The sequence below is a fragment of the Limulus polyphemus genome, unplaced genomic scaffold, assembly GCF_000517525.1.
Source record: "Limulus polyphemus unplaced genomic scaffold, Limulus_polyphemus-2.1.2 Scaffold1345, whole genome shotgun sequence".
Taxonomy (NCBI): Eukaryota; Metazoa; Arthropoda; class Merostomata; order Xiphosura; family Limulidae; genus Limulus; species Limulus polyphemus.
In genome coordinates, this window is record NW_013666955.1 from 40,236 (window position 1) to 58,343 (window position 18,108).

Below are 18,108 nucleotides of genomic sequence, written 5' to 3' on the forward strand. Positions count from 1 at the left end.
AATCAACCATTCATCGGGATTTAGATCCATAGAGACCTGGGAGGGCCATCTTCCAACTGAAATGGACTGGTTTCTTTTGAATTTCGCACAAAACTACTCGAGAACAATCTGCGCTAGCCACCTTTAATTTAGTAGTTATAGGCTAGAGGGAGGGCAACTAGTCAACACTAGTTACTGAACATACATCTGATAATAAATACAAACTAGTCAGGTAGCTAGTATACTAGTCACTGAACATACATCTGATAATAAAAATGATATAAAACACAGATTTTCACTAGTTTCGATTTAGTAATATCTCTGACTTGCGCAGTTGACCTATTTCCCTACATCATTGAACGCTTCGATATTATTTCCAAAAGAAAGTAGACGTTATACACGAATTTTGTGTATAGCTATATTTAACTGTTGTTTTATAACATGAATTTTGTTTTTAACTATATTTAGCTGTAGTTTTATAAAATGAATTTTGTGTTTAACTACATTTAGCTGTAGTTTTATAAAATGAATTTTGTGTTTAACTACGTTTAGCTGTAGTTTTATAACATGAATTTTGTTTAACCACATTTAACTGTAGTTTTATAACATGAATTTTGTGTTGATTACATGAGTAGAGATCTTCTGAGAGACCGTTATCTGCGGAGGACCTCGATGGTCCTCTGTCGCTTCTTTTGAAGAACAGTATTGTAAATCTTTCTTGTACATTATGTGTATCTCTGTATTTTCCTTCTTTTAATTCAACATTCATTTTCCTAGATAATTTTGTGTTATAATCAGTTTTTGTTTAGTTCTGTTCAATACTCAGTTTCATTAAACTTCACGGTATTATTTTGTAATTATTATATTTTGTGCATTTCTCTTTAACCATACCCCTCCCCCTCAGTGGTTCAGCAGGAAGCCTGTAGGCTTACGACGCAAGAAAATGAGTTTGGATACTCGTGGTGGACGGAGCACAGATAGCCCACTCTTTAGGTAGCTTTGTACTTATCAATAATCAACCAACCAGCTTTGACTGTATATTTTTGGTTTAATTCTGCGTACATTAATTTTCCTATGTTCTATTTTAGTTCAACCTTGTTATGTGTTTCTTTTTTTTAATTCAGCTAATCATTTGCTTGAATTTTCACACTATAAATGTACTGCTGGCTGGCATTTTATTTTGTAATTTCACTTAATTATATTTTCAGTTATATTTTTTATTATTTGATTTTAATGTTATATTCAGTTTTATGATCATTTCGACATTATCTTTAGTTCTATATATTATGTGATTTTATTTGACTGTGTATTCATTTTAATGTATTTCGTAATCAAAAAACTTATTCAACTTCAAATACAGAAATATACAAGCCCGCATTCACTTTTGAGTAAACTTTATGTTAATTTGTTTGGTGTTCATGTTCATTTTATTCTCTACTTAACACTTTCTGGACATTCAGTGCATTGCAGATATTTGATATCTTTATGTTGGAAATCAGTGTATCTGAATATCACATTAGTATCTGTTGGTAAGGTCAGCTGCCACTTTCTGACGATGAGGTTAACTGTTAGTCACTGTTCGTATGACAGGCTGCTATTATATGTTGGTAAGATATGTATAGTACTTACTGGTAAGGTTAGCTTTATAATGTTAACAGTCTGTGTCTGTTGGTAAACTTAACTGCTAGTGTATGTAAATAATATTACTTATTAGTGTTTTTTTAGTAATTTTATCTGCCTGAGTCTCCTTGTAGTCTTAGCTATAAGTGTTTGTCAGTAAGGTCAACTGACACTATCTGATAGTAAGGTTAACAATATTTGTTCGGTTGAAGATGAATAGCTAACGCTTGTGGTTAGAGTTACAACAACTTTAGCCACCAATGTCTGTTGATAAGATTAGCTTCCAGTGTTTGTTATTCAGATTAGTTGTCTGTGCCTATTATTAAGATCAGTATTGTTTCTTGGTAACATTAATGGTTAGTATCTGTTTATAAGGTAAGTTCCCAATTGTCTCTTTATACTGTTAATTGCTAGTATGTGTTGGTAAGATTAGCTGTCAGTATCTGTGTGTACGATTATACACGGTGTCAGTTTATTAGCTTAGCTGCTAGTGTTTGTTGTTATGGTTATCAGCGAGTGTCCGTTAGTAATATTACTCTTTGTAAGTTTAACAGACAAGTTATAAAAGTAATATTAATTGATGTTTTACGTTTGTAAGGTTAACTGTTATTTCTATCCAGTAAGGTCCGCTCAATCTGTCTATTGGAAAGATTTGTAAGACTAACTGCTATTGTCTGTTGATAAGATTAGTTTTCAGAGTGTGATAGTATTAACTGCTAATGTATGTGATAAGTTTAGCTGCCAGTCTCTGTTAGTTACACTAATAGGCAGTTTTCGTGGTAAGGTTAACTGCTAGTGTTAGTTAAAGATAACTGCTAATGTCAGTTGTTAACGTTAACTGCTAGTGTCTGTTGTTAAAGATAACTACTATTGTCAGATATTAACGTTAAATACTAGTTTCTGTCGATAAGGTTAACTAATAGTTGCTATTTTAACGTTAAATTATCTGTATGTTTTTTAAGTTTTACTAGTAGCCTGTGTTGATAAAATTATCTGCCACTGTCTGTTGTAAAGGCTAATTGCCAGTATGCAATGGAATCATTACAACGAGTATGGTTAAGTTTCTTTATAAAACAATACAAAAACTGTTATTTCTTGTAGTTTTTGTTAAGCAAAAAGCTACATGATGGGTTATTTCTACTCTGCACACCTCAAGTATCGCCGCGCTATAGTGTTTTTTTAAATCCAGTTTAGGTTTAGTCTACATTCCTATTTTAATGGAAAGCAGGTACGGTTTTACCAAATAGGCAACGGCGACGAAATCAATAAAATATTTTATATTAATTTTACTTTTTTTTCAACAGAGTCGAATATCTCGAGCTCGTACAGACCAGATAACCAGCTTAAACATGAAACAAGCTTATACTAAACTCGAGAAACTAAACCTCAAAGAAATACTTCACACCTGTGCAGCTAAAAATGACGAGGAAAATCAAGTTCCTGTAAATCTAGAGAGTTCTAAAAAACATGGCCAGGTGGGAGATCAACTCGCAATCTGCGGGTCGCGGGTTCGAATCCTCGTCCCATAAAACATGCTCGCCCTTTCAGCCGTGGGAACGTTATAATGTGACGATCAATCCCACTATGCGTTGGTAAAAGAGTAGCCTAAGAGTTGGCGGTGGGTGGTGATGACTAGCTGCCTCCCCTCTAGTCTTACGCTACTAAATTGGGGACGGCTAGCGCAGATAGCCCTCGTGTAGCTTTGCGCGAAATTCAAAACAAAGAAACAAGTTCGAAAAAAAAACAGCTGTGTCTGCTAAAGTGAAAACTTTCTAGAAATTGCTATATTTTGTTCATGTAATGTTATATATATATATACTTTTTCTAAAGAACTTATGAGTGAAAGCAAAAAGAATATACAATATTATGCCAACCGCACTACATCTGCCACATCGTTTGCCAACGAAGCCTTTCGTACAATACCAATGCTCATCAGGGCAGCCGGGATACAACATACATAGTAGTGATCGAGGTGCTGTTTATGTCATTAGTTTCATGAAAAAAAACTTTATGATTTTTATAACTAACAGTTCAAAGTTTCACAACTGACCTGGTTTGAGGGAAAAATATAATGTGGTGATGAAAAATAAGTACAATTAACTAAAACAACTAACTCCCTCGCAAAGGTCCTACGCTGTTTCTGTGGTAAGTGTAAGGAGTTACAACGCAAAAGTCCAGGGTGGGCACAGCGCAAATAGTCCATTGTGTAGCTTTTCATTTTCCAACAAACTAACCATGGCAATATCTGTGGCAGATCCAATCAGTTTGTAAAGAATGGCGATTGGCTAAAACTTATTATTTCACATTAAATGTATTTTTTCACCATTCACCACAGCAAATCCCGATAGGCACACGAAGATTGTGAGAAAAGGCTTACATTGTAATCACTAAGACACTCTACCAAGTGCAATGTTAAGAATTACACAAACGTCACAATGAACATAAAAAGCATTAGGAGTAAAAAACAAAGAACAAGTTATAACAATAGAAAAGAAATACATAAAACATAGCACACACACAAAAAGTACATTTTAGACGATCGTATCACACCAGTTTCAACATAGTGAACGAGCGATATCACTCGTGCTAATAAGTGGTAAATACGTCACAATCTTCTTCGAAGCGTTTATTTGTTTGTTTGAAATTAAGCACAAAGCTACACAATGTGCTATCTGTGCTCTGCCAACCACGGGTATCGAAACCCGGTTTCTAGCGTTGTAAGTCCGCAGACATACCGCTGAGCCACTGGGGGGCTCTTCGAAGCGCTGGCCCACGCTTATGGCCATCACTTTTCTTTAGTGAGTTTCGTATAATTATGAAGCCTTATCAATTAGGAAGATAATGGATAAAGGTGCAAAGATCCCACATGTGGCGCTTTGATCTCTAGCTGGAATTACTGCATGAAATAAACTTAATACAATAATATTTCTAGACCAAGCAATAATATAATGTTGTGAAGTATTGTGATCAGATTTCTCACAAAGCAATATTATATGTTGTGAAGTATTGTGATCAGATTTCTCACAAAGCAATATTATATGTTGTGAAGTATTGTGATCAGATTTCTCACAAAGCAATATTATATGTTGTAAAGTATTGTGATCAGATTTCTCACAAAGCAATATTATATGTTGTGAAGTATTGTGATCAGATTTCTCACACTTCCTTTTCTACAACTTACATGTCACCTTGAGTATTTAGAGGTTTTGCTTTACAGACTTATAATATTGAATATAATAACTTGAGTAACTTTGTAAAGTCCACCTTAAAGACATGGCGAGTTGAGGAACGTTCAAAACTTTACTCTAAAGAGATATAAACTTAAATAAATTTGGAAACTGCTATAAAGACATAGCGACGTGTTTAACTTTATGTTTTAAAAACATAAAAGCTTTACTAACGGTGGAAAATGTTTTAAAGACTTATAGAGGTGAGTAATTTTTAATACTTTGCTTTAGAATCATAGCAAAGACTTAGCGACTTATGTAGCTTAAAGACGTTGCTTTAAAGACAAAGCAAGCTGAGTAACTTTTCAAGGGTGGAGGGGTTAATAGCACCGTATAAGGAAGATTAGCACATGCTAATGTATTGGCGTGTAGCCGCAACTGCCATCAGTGACGCCATGGGCGACATATTTAGCATATATATATAGTTTGTTCATGGCAAATTACTAAACATTGGACGTACGTTGCCCCCAACAATATCCTTATAACCGGAAAGTGGAGGATTATATCACAGCTCTAAAAGAAGAAACATATTCACACAACCAGATTGTTAAACGATGCAGAATTAAAGCACACAACAGTTTGACGCAGCAGAGTGTATAGGACAAAAGCGGGTTCCGAAAATACATTTCAAAGGAGCCCGTAGGAAAACCCTCAACTGTAAATTGAAGACTATATTTACCAAAGAAAAATCTATGATACAAAAAACCCTTTCGATGGCCAGTAACAAGATAATGATGAATTATTCTTATTTAACGAAGGCTCTCAAACTTCTAGCTACACCTTGAAATTAACAGCTGTTTGCATGAGAAAAATGGACTAAGAAACCTATTCAACTACATGCCTGTCCATCCAATCAACTACATGTCTGTCCACCGATGCAACTCCAATGAAGTTTGTGATGTTGGTCTACCTAAACATGATATTCGAAATTAACGTTTACATACAGTGAAAAAGGTCTGTAGAACGTTTGTCTAAAAGTATGGTTTAGGATTGATCTCGTCTTTCTTCGCAAAAGGCTGTTATGATAAAAATTCCTGTGGCAAACAGTAGTGTGTGATCGCATCCATCAAACCGAGCACGATCTACTATTTAGGAAACAGTTGCATAAGTAGCACGTGACCTGGAACACCATCCTTATAAAGTGTGATCAATTCCCAGCAAAACATTGCTTTGAAGACACAAGTTGAATAACTTTGGAAACTTATACACCTTTCAAATTTTTTCTTTAAAGACATAGCAATTTCAATATCTTTAAGTGAACTGAATAACTTCGGAAACCTGGATTTAAATATACAGCAACTTGAGAAACTTTGATTTAAAGACTTAGCAATTTCATTAATTTTCAAAGTGCTGTTCAAACAGAATGCTTTAAGTGTTCAAACTTAGATCATGATTGTTGGAAACATGTTTGCTCTCGATGTCTCGGAACAGGTTATCCATCGTTGGATCAGAGAAAATCTTTAGGGCTTATAACGCTAAAATTCTGTCTTCGATTCCTGCAGCGGACGCAGGAAAAAAAACAAAAAAGTATATTAAAAAAAACATGGCTACGGTAGTGTTCACTCTTTTCTTAGCACAAAGAAACATTTAATAATAATTATCTGTACATTCAGTCGTTTTATTATGAAATCTAATTATAAATAACAAAAAAAAAAATGACTAAATATTTTCCAAAATTAAAAAAGGTAAACTATGTGAGAATCAAAATACAAGTAATAAGTTTCTTATATATACATAATATTTTAAAGCTATTTTCTAATAAGATAATTTTACAAAAAAAAAACAACAATTTTCTTTGTAAAATTATCTTATTAGAAAATAGTATCGAAACCCGATTTTTAGCGTTGTAATTCCGCAAACATACCGCTGTGCCACTGGGGGGCAAATTAATTGATATATTGTGATAATATGGGAACTTAATTCCTCCTCTAGAAACTACACGAAAAGTTTCATGTTTGTTTGCAAACAAACATGAAACTTTTCGTGTAGTTTCTAGAGGAGGCATTAAGTTCCCATATTATCACAATATATCAATTAATTTGCCCCTCAGTGGCACAGCGGTATGTCTGCGGAATTACAACGCTAGAAACCGGGTTTCGATACTCGTGGTGGGCAGAGCACAGATAGCCCATTGTGTAGCTTTGTACATAACTACAAACAATAACAATCAATTAATTTGAATACAACTACAGGGAACAATTTGACTTCATGTTCAACATTCCAAAGAAAATGAACTTGTAATCAGTGCTCGAAAGTTAAAGTTTCTACTACTTGTATATTTTGGACAACAATGAAATTAGTCTTAGCACAAAATAGGTTTCTTATTTTCTCCGTTTAGATATTAGAAAAAAAACAAAAACGATATGCTAGAAAACAAGGCTTATCAACTATAATAACTCGTTTGATAGAATAGAATACTATTTTCATCCAAAAGTCTTAAAATGTATACCGTATAATCATTCTAGTAAAACAATGAACGTTTTAAAGAAAACTTGTTCTAAAAAATATAATGTTGATTTTCGGCCAGCAAGAAATCTTGTGTATATTTTACACGGTGATGATAATATTAACATCAAAAAATATCGTTCATTCTGAGCTATCAAAATTTTCTGTATATACATAGCTTCCCTGACCATCAGAATATTGACTTCAAAACAAAACATAACATTCATTCTGAGCTAGCAAAATGTTCTGTATATATATATATATATGTGTGTGTGTGTGTGTGTAAGAATATTCTGCGCTAATAAACGAACCTGTATATATTTCACACTATTATGCAAACATTGATTCTAACAAACGAACCTGTACATATTTCACACTATTATGAGAATATTGGTTTCAAAGCGATAACATTGATTTTGCGCTAATAAACGAACCTGTATATATTGTACAGAATATTATTTACAGGGGAAATATTAAAGGGCAATTAACATAACCAGTTCTTCTAATATGTGGTCTACGACTTTCTCTTGATCTTCATATAATGTACAAACATTAGGTTTCACTTTGAGTTTGATATTGATATTAATCCATTTAGTTAAGTTAATATAGTTGGACAGGTCATAGCTAATATAGTTGGACAGGACATAGCTAATATAGTTGGACAGGACACGCAATTTTTCTAGGAAACCAACGTTTCAAAAACGTAGCCAAAAACGTCAGTATCACTTATATTCAGTTACACAGATCCCCTTTCGTTTAATTACATTTCTCATAATTTTTGGAAGAACCGCTAAGAACACCGTGTAGTGTTAACGGAAGAACTACACTTCCGGATTACACGAATAAAGTTAAAAAATAGGTCGCTAGTTTTCACTAATACAACTTGGGAAGGTTATCATGTCTTGTAACTAGCGTCTGTAAAAATGTAGATGCGAGTCAATTTAATGAATAGAGCGGGACGCTGAAATGTATGCCACTTTTGCTTGAGTAAAACATGGTCTATTTATACTTGCCGATAAAAATAAACAAACATTATTCAAGTTTGGCTATTAGTAACTCTTTTTAAATTTTAAGTGTTTTATCACTTTAACAACGACGTTAATCGGGTGCACACATCTTTTGCACATTCTAGAAGTAAAAGACAATAAACTAAGAAATAAATAATCTATGTCGATAAAGCATCAGCCAATGAAAGCCGGACACCTGCCTTTATTATTTTGAACGTTTCTAAAACTCAAAACGTGACTGAGAATAGCTCTTTTAAAGAAAAGCTAACAGTCACAGGCTCCAATGTTTTGTAAATAATACGGACATTTTAAACCTGTTACAGTATAACGGAGATTACGATAATTATTTTATTTTCTTTATAATAACTGTTTCTAATCATATTCGAAGTTCTAGAAGTGTTACAGAAAAACGGAGAATACAATCGTTAATGTTATTAAAGAAACATCACAGGCATCTCTCAAACAATAAAGTACGAAAAATGTTTCTAACATCACATATATTTCACTGAAGTATTTCAAGAGCTGTGAGCTCTTCTTTTTAAAATAGTTAACTTATTCTAAGAGCTTCAGATTTTGATATTACTCTGAATGCATAGGGTACTTTTCTAGCTTTAACGCTGCTCATCTGTTGTTGGACCGTTAGTTGGAAATATAATTGCCAATTTTTGAACTTTGCTTTTTCTATGAAATTTAAGTTACACATAGATATAGGTAACCACTAAAAATATTTTATATGTGAAATGTTACTGGTTCGTGTGTGGTTTTGTTTCTTTATATGTGAAATGGTACTGATTCGTGTGTGGTTTTGTTTCTTTATATGTGAAATGTTACTGATTCGTGTGTGGTTTTGTTTCTTTATATGTGAAATGTTACTGATATGTGTGTGGTTTTCTTTCTTTATATGTGAAATGTTACTGATTCATGTGTGGTTTGTTTTGTTTATATGTGAATTGTTACTGATTCATGTGTGGTTTTGTTTCTTTATATGTGAAATGTTACTGATTCGTGTGTGGATTTGTTTCTTTATATGTGAAATGTTACTGATTCGTGTGTGGATTTGTTTCTTTATATGTGAAATGTTACTGATTCGTGTGTGGATTTGTTTCTTTATATGTGAAATGTTACTGATTTGTGTGTGGTTTTGTTTCTTTATATGTGAAATGTTACTGATTCGTGTGTTGTTTTGTTTGTTTGAGAGCAAAGCCACATAGAGCGAACTCCAGACTTTAGCATTGTAAGTCCGCAGGCTTACCACTGTCCCACTTGGGAGACGAGAGATTCAGGCATGATGTTTGATATTTCTTCGCTCTGCAGAACAAGTTTTTAGTAACAGTAAAACGCTGATTATTTTACAGCAAAAAATTACAAACAATTAAAGCTTCATATATTTAAAAAGTTCCAAGAATGAAACACTAAATGTTAGATATTTTGTGTAAAAAGGTAAACTTTACTCGAAGTGAAAATTATAATTTTCCCCCTTTCTAATACATCTTTTTTTGACTCTGAGAAACGATAATGAAACAATACTGAATTTTATTCTAGGAAAAATGTGGTTTCTTAGTGTTGTTATGTATTGTTCAACAATCACATGTTAAATATTGATAAGAAAACAAGGAGTTTCAAGCCACATCATTTCATGTCAATCGGTAAAATAACCAAGTAATTTTTGTAAATGCAACACCCATAGAAAATGGTGCTTACACTTGAATAAAAAGCTCCATTATTTACTTTTACATTATCATTAATATTTTCAGTCGTTATTAATTAATCCACAAAACATAATGAACATTGATAGAAAAAGTAGTTCCAGAAAAACTCATTTCGTAACAGTGATGGCGTCTCGTAAAGTGACTTCTAAATGTTGGAATCGACAAAATTACACTACGAAGAAAATACTATTTCTTTTAAAAATTACAATGAACGTTCTCAAAGTCATAAAGAGATATTAATAGAAAATTTTATTTTTACAAGTTGTTTTTTATTATTGTTTTCCTTTCTTTTCCAGGAGCAAACATGAAATATTTTGCTCTACTTATTTTCAAATGAAAATGTTTTTCTATTTATTTTACAATATTTTATACTGTTATTCACGAGAACTCTAGAAATCGTTTGCAGTATGTCCACATTTCCGTCTTCACAAACAACAACCGTATCATTATTGTTTAAAAGAATGATCTAACTTCATCCTTTCGTCTGGTAGTTTCAATATCAACAGTACCTTATGCAACATATGAGCCAGACAGTCATATCAAGACAACTTAATTTAGAAGTGTTAACCAGATAAGTTGCAAAAGTAAGCAATTAGCCTGCTTATTACGATTATTGTAGCTAAATGGCGTGATTACCTCATACAGATAGAACACTTTCGTAGATAAAAGTGCAGCATGTCGCGGTTCGAACCCTGGACCTTTTGATCCACAAGGCGGTATGTTAACCACACAACTTATCAGTTCAGTGTATCAGGAATTTTGTCTGTGGAGTAAAAGTGACTACTTTTATTTTCAGTTTTAAAAAATAAAAGACCAAAATAATTCAAATCAGTCAAATGTTAATGGTATTTATATAATTGACTTTAATTATTTAGTAAAAACAAATGACAAAAAATTTCCAAATGTTCTAAGATGTTAGTTACTACAGCTTACGGTACCACAGTCCCTCAAGAAAACTATATAGATAAATGTAATACAAATAATATAGATCTTATAATTCAAGTTTAGAGCCGATTTAATAGTATAAATTAAATTAAGAACGTTTTCTACACAATTGGCAATTGTCATTGTTGCAAATTCTTCGGGTTTTTTATAGCATCAGAATAACCCGTTTAAGGGAACCATTAAAATTTGCATCTTGAATTTTTTCAAAGGGTTCATTTATTATGAAGCACAAACCACACACCGGGTTATTTGTGCTGTGTCCACCACGGGTATCGAAACCCAGTTTTTACCAGTACAAGCCTTCAGACTTACCGCTTTTCGAAGAGAGAAATCTGGGCTCTATATTTATTTATTTGCAGGTTAAATTCAAGGATCAAGGTGACTAAGTTAAAATAAGATAAAATATGTGTTTAGTGCTATTAAGAAAAGAAAAGGGGGCGGTCTTATAATTTTAGCGAAAAAGACGAATTCCACTGATTCAACACGAGCTGCTAAAAATGCACACGGAACTCTTCTTTGTATCTTGAATACCTTAGTACTTTTGTCCGTTTTTGTTTATTCTGCCCCTCCCCACCTACCCAATGGCTCAGTGGTACGTTTAAAGGATTATAATGTTCAAATCCGGGTTTCGATAGTCGTGGTGGTCACAATACAGACTGCCAATTGTGTAGCTTTACGCTTAGCAACAAACAAACAAACACTGTTTCTTCTCTGCACAACATATACACAGTTTATCTAATCCATCTGACTTTATACTCTTATCCATATCAACCTATTTCTAATAACACAACGTATGAACCATTTTCTTTTCCTAAATAACTTACCATATATTTTTATAAATACTGTTTTTTCCATACACACAACATACAAACTGTTTTCTCTAATTCAACTTTCAACTATCTTTTTAACGTCTCTTTTTTTTCGTGAAAAACAAACAAGACGTTCTCTGTTCTAATTAAATAATATAACATAGGAGTAGTATAGATTCAAGTGATCGTTTGTTTACTGTTGAGATATAAATTATCATGACAGTAAATGACGTAACAGAAACCATGCATTAATCCACCAACTCACTGTCTTTATAAGTCATTCCTTTTCATTCCGATCCTGTCTTCAAGGACCCGTTCTAAGTACCGTTCTTTATATATCATAAATTCCCAGATTTCTTATTTATATTGCATAATATATTTCATAAAAATCTGTAATCTACCAGATATGAAGACTATAAGTGTAGTTAAATAATTCTTATGATGATGATGGATGCTATATTCGTATAAAAATATTTCATAAGAAGCTGTAATCTACCAGATATGAAGACTATAAGTGTAGTTAAATAATTCTTATGATGATGATGGATGCTATATTCGTATAAAAATATTTCATAAGAAGCTGTAATCTACCAGATATGAAGACTATAAGTGTAGTTAAATAATTCTTATGATGATGATGGATGCTATATTCGTATAAAAATATTTCATAAGAAGCTGTAATCTGTCAAGTACCGTTACATCAACAAATTCGCTCTTTACATGCGTGTTATGTATATGAGGTATATTCTATTCTTTCTTTAATGCCACTTGCGTTAACAGTATTGGTTAGTTTGTTTTAGAGCATAGCTATATTGGGCTATCTGTTGTGTTCACCGCGTGGAATCGAACGCCGGACCTTATTGCTGTAAGTTTGTAAACTCACGGCTGTCCTACTGGGAGACAGAATACTTTGTTTATCTAGTTTTATTATTTATTTTTGTTATTATACTGTATTATAGAGATTGTTTCGCATTGTTAGCTTAATATATGGATTTGTGACTAACCTAAATCTCCTGAACATCATGAAGTGTTGTGTTGTTAGCTTTACGGACTAAAATATCGTTAACAGCGACGGTACCCAACTGATGAAACAATGCATTATAACCTTTATAAGTAAGAAAAGTGTATTCAATTAGCTCTACCCATACCGGGTTGATATTAGTTTTATCCAAAAGTAAGCGGCCCGGCATAGCCAGGTGGTTAGGACGCTCGACTCGCAATCTGCGGGTCGCGGGTTCGCATCCCCATCCCACCAAACATGCTTACCCTTTCAGCCGTGGGGGCGTTATAATGTGACGGTCAATCCCACTATTCGTTGGTAAAAGAGTAGCCCAAGAGTTTGCGGTGGATGGTGATGACTAGCTGCCTTCCCTCTAGTCTTACACTGCTAAATTAGGAACGGCTAGCGCAGATAGCCATCGTGTAGCTTTGCGCGAAATTAAAACAAAACACAAACAAAACAAAACCAAAAGTAAGTAGCTTGCTACGACAACAAGAACTAATATGAAGCTCACTCATCACTTAATCTCTTTAAAATGTCCACATCATGTGAACAAACAGCAGTGGTCAAGACTAAGTTTAGGAGTTTCTCCTAGAACAAAGGCCAATTTGGAGGGAATGCATGTTTGTCTTATCTGCGTTTTAATTAATACAAACTAATGACGATTTAACAGTGAAATTACTACACCCAAACTGTGTTTACCCTAATGCTAACCGAATAGGTCAGTCCAGAAAACGTATCGGTGGCGGCAAACGACTTTGGAAGTATTAAAATGTCATCTTTACTGATAAATTTCAGTATATCAGAATTACAGGATACACGATATTTATATTCCTACATGACTTATTACAAACACATACTTGTACAGGATGTCCCAGAAGTCTGGACCCATAGGGAAAAATACACAATGTATTCCTTATTTATTTATTATTAAAATTGGATGCTATTAACAGTCATACACATGACTTGGTATACTGTGCCATCAGGACATTTTCTTTCCTGAAATATGTAGAACTGACATTAGATACGTGTTTGTTTAACTTTAAGAAAATAATGTCTATTTTCCCTATGGGTCCAGACCTTGTACATTGATCAGAACGCATAAAATAGATATATACATATATATTGATGGGGTACTCTGTTACTGGTTGTCATCCACCCAATAAGAGAGTGATAAATCAGCTAACCGTCAGTGCTAGAATTCCCGCCTTAGCTTGTCCAAAATTCGGACTTGAACATCATTGAGGAAATAAGGAGCTGGATCGAAAAAAAAATCATGTCAATAGGTAAATAAGAACCTTTGGAATTGTGTAACATACCACAGGATATTTAGGAAACATTCCTTGACATTACATCGATAAATCTTAACCAAGTGTCCTGATCTAAAGAGAACAAAGAGCTTACTCATCAAATACGATTGTATGCTATCATTATGGTTCAGCATATTGTAAGTCTGTAGGGTTAATTAAGCTTTTACAATGTTACAGTATGTTTCACAAATGTTTCCATGTATAGTTTCGTTGCTGAAGGACATATTAGAGATCAGCGCTTTTAGACTGACTTAAATGTATTTATAATAAAATATTTATAGGTATATAGGGTTGAGTATGTTGTATTAAAAGATTTTGAATATTCAAATCAGCAAGTCACGCAACAATTACATTCGATATAAAGTCACTGTGGAATAGCATTAATCAGAATTACATTTGACATTGTTTGGAGTAACGTAGATAATGTGATACCGCCGAAAATTGGTCACTTTTAAGAAGGGTTGTAATAATTCATTCTGGTGCAAAATATTCGTACATTTAAATCATGAAGATGTGTTCAGATCGGGAATTTATCATTTCTAAGATGGGGATATTACCTGTAATTAAATGCATTGGAAAATAAAGGAGTATGAATGAACTTGGGACACTAGGAACGTCCAAAAAATGACCTACAGCAAGTTGTAATCCAGCCGTGGTAACAGGTGAGAATTCACAAGCACAAATATTAGTGGCAAAAGCTGTTCACGTGCTACATGAAATAGCATGCAACACAACCTAGAAGGATTTATGTCTTGAAACAAGGACAACAAGGTATGAGTTCACATAAATAAGACTTCCAGTCATATCTCCATTTAACCATCGAATACTTCAAGCAGCTGGAGAATGAAACATAATTCATGCTATTACATTCGCAAATATATTGGACAAGTCCCAGGACGTAGCGTTTATACATTTCTATGGAACTAGACTTTTAAGCATGCGCTAGGAAACCGTCGTTCTTGTACAGTATATGGATTAGAGAAAGCCTGTATGGAGGAGTGGTGTGCTTTAAAATTGATAACTTTACGGCGGAGCTATCTGCAATAGAAACTATGATGCACAGCTCTTGTCAAGATGCACAGTTGTCAGGCAGAACATGACTTGACGTAGTGGCATAGATTGTACTGACATGGCGAGGCTCCAAAATCGTTTTAATATAACGTAATGAACTTCTGTGTGTGTGTGTATATATATAGGATCATTTCTTAAACTTAAGCTAAAGTGACCGATGACCTTAGTAATTGGTTGTACGTTGAAAAACATTCTGAAACTGAACTTGAATATTAATCTACTGGCAGGTTAAACTCTCTTGAAGACACGTAAGGTTTAAAACTGAGTTACAATGTTTATCAGACAGCAACTCACATTTTCTGAAATGCTACATTCTATTTTGCGACATTTTTAATTTGTATATTTTTATTCTGCTGATATAATGCCCTCCTATTGACGTGATTTTACATCAGACGTAGTGTGAATGCTCAGTTACTTATAAAAAAGGGATGAGACAAATATCTGATCTGACTGGATATTGCACTATCCGACGAAATCCGATCTAATCGGATATTAATTTGTAAGGAATCGGATAACCAGATAGCAGTATTTCCATCAATGGATTATATCAGAATATTTCACACAGATGATACTACTTGCAAGTGCGTCACACATAATAGGTATTGCATCATCTGGCACACTTGTGCTTTCTACTAACTTCTAAACATAGTAGTATTTTCCCGGTATTCATAAGTAGGAATCTTGCTAGTTGTAATACACATAATCATTATGTAGTTTAAATAAACATCACGTCCACCCTTTGAGTTTCCACTGTATGTCACAGGTGGGCACTGCAGAAGCAGTAACAGCAACGGTAAGCACAATCCAAACAACAGTCTCAGTGGAGACTCGAGAGTATAAAGCACTATCTCATTCCGTCGCATGTCGCATTCCCTTAATGGGCCTGCAATGGCCACTTAATTATGCGGAACTATACTTCTATATTACATTTTAAAAAAGCAATGTCAAAGTAACTAGTTCAATATTATACTATAATGAAATGGTAGCTCACGGCTGAAGCCAATTTTCAATATTTATGGCCACATCTACTATCCGATATCCAACTAAAATAACTGTTTGTCCCATTCTTAGAATATCTTTGTTTGAGTCTTTATTTATTCAGTTACAGATTACAAACAACCTGTTCATGAAGGATATCCGTCCTAAGCAATCACCCAACTCTTTAAGAAGAACATAATTAGTTTACGAAAATAAAAACGCACTATTTGTAATCCATAAATGCTGAACAGAAAATTTTATAAGAATGTGTGATAATACCATCAGGTCGTGAGCACAAAATGCACGTTTGCTGAGTTTTTTTTAGTTGAAAGTTTTGAATTTTGAATTTTTTCCCTGAATAATAACGGTTGCTGGTTTAAAAAAAGGTACTTTTTATTTCACTAATGTAACGATTATAAGGTATGCGTAGAAGAATGAAGTTACCAAATATTTATTGTATTTAACTATATATAATATAACGTTAGTAGATTATTATTTTACAATAATAAAATAATTAACCAACATTCAGACATAACAGTGGCTTTATGAATGTGAAATGGTAAAAAATATTTAATTTTGCATCTGAATTCAATCGAACAATCAATTTTGTTTGTTTGTTTGTTTGAAGTTAAGCACAAAGCTACACAATGGGCTATCTGTGCTCTGCCCACCACGGGTATCGAAACCCGGATTCTAGCTTTGTAAGTCCGAAGACATACCGCTGCGCCACTGGAGGGCTCGAACAATCAATCAAGACCGTAACTCAAATTATCGCAGAAATGAAAATCATTGCCCTGATTTAATTTTTGGTTGAATTAAAAAAAAATGACAGAAATTTCTAATATTTGTTCACTTATCATGTACAGAAATAAACCAATCTATAAACAACAATAAATCCACTCATCTTTACATATCCACAATTAAAACTAGTTGTAAACAGTTTAACGCAATAACAGCAGTTATGACTCGTTACGCTCCCCCCCCCCCAGTGTCACAGCGGTATGTCTGCGGACTTACAACGCTAGAATCCAGGTTTCGATACCCGTGGTTGGCAGAGCACAGATAACCCATTGTGTAGCTTTGTGCTTAATTACAAACAAACGACTCGTTAACATAAAGTTGCTATTTAAATCATACATTAAAACATGTTATGAAAGAGCAGATATATGACTTAAGACTGTTTTATGGAGGGATATTTTTATCTTATGCGAATCTAAACGATCTTTAAATCAATGATCAAACAGCAAAAAGCCTAAAATTATAAAATCTAGAAATGCATTTTTAAAATTTTGTTTGTAAAGTATTCCTTAAGTGAACTAAATATCTATAACATGATGTACTTACGAATCACTAGTATGTTCTTTAAAAGTGAAAGAAACGTTAGAAAAACGTTGCGCAGAGTTAAAACATCCTTTTCTGTATTTAAGTTCAAGATCCTCTTTCAATCAGTTAAGACCTAGAGGCAAATAAGCAACCTCAACTTCTTTCCGCATGCACAGCAAGAACACTGAAAGACACAGTCAGTCTAGTAGCAGAGTCATGTACCCGTTTCAGCCCCGAGAGGTGGGGGAAAGGGAGGAAATGGAAAGCCACGTGATCGTGTCTCTCTAATAAATAAGACAAATAATCTTACTTATTCTGAGGCAGAATATCGTCTCTCTAAAATGTCTCTTGTGAAACATAGTTTTTGGCTGGAGGAGTAACAAAACCTATAATGTGTGATGAATATGGCACGTGAGAGTATTGAACATTGTTTGCGGGATGTACCACGTGCATGCACTTGGAAATGAATTACTTTCTGTTGTGAGGTACGACGTAATCGTTTTGGAAAGTCAGAAAGCTCATAATACTCACGGACAGAAAATTAAGACTTTTTTTTTCTACCGGTAACACTTCTATGGTTTAATCTTATATCAGTAAAAATAAAAAATCACCGTTTCGGTAAAAACAACGTTACTGAAGTACAATGCTCACATGCACGTCTCAACCGACCACGATAGACGTTTAA

At 33.7% G+C, this 18,108-nt stretch overlaps 1 long non-coding RNA gene across 1 annotated transcript in view; it reads right to left on the bottom strand.

Moving 5' to 3' along the window:
• LOC111086706 overlaps positions 1-17,584 on the bottom strand; it is a 48,447-nt gene extending 30,863 nt beyond the window's left edge. The window contains exons 1-2 of the long non-coding RNA XR_002611435.1: positions 17,445-17,584; positions 10,624-10,750 (exon numbers count right to left, since the gene is read on the bottom strand). This is a non-coding gene — a long non-coding RNA (uncharacterized LOC111086706). The remainder of the gene's footprint in view (positions 1-10,623; positions 10,751-17,444) is intronic.
• Positions 17,585-18,108: the final 524 nt, after the last annotated feature.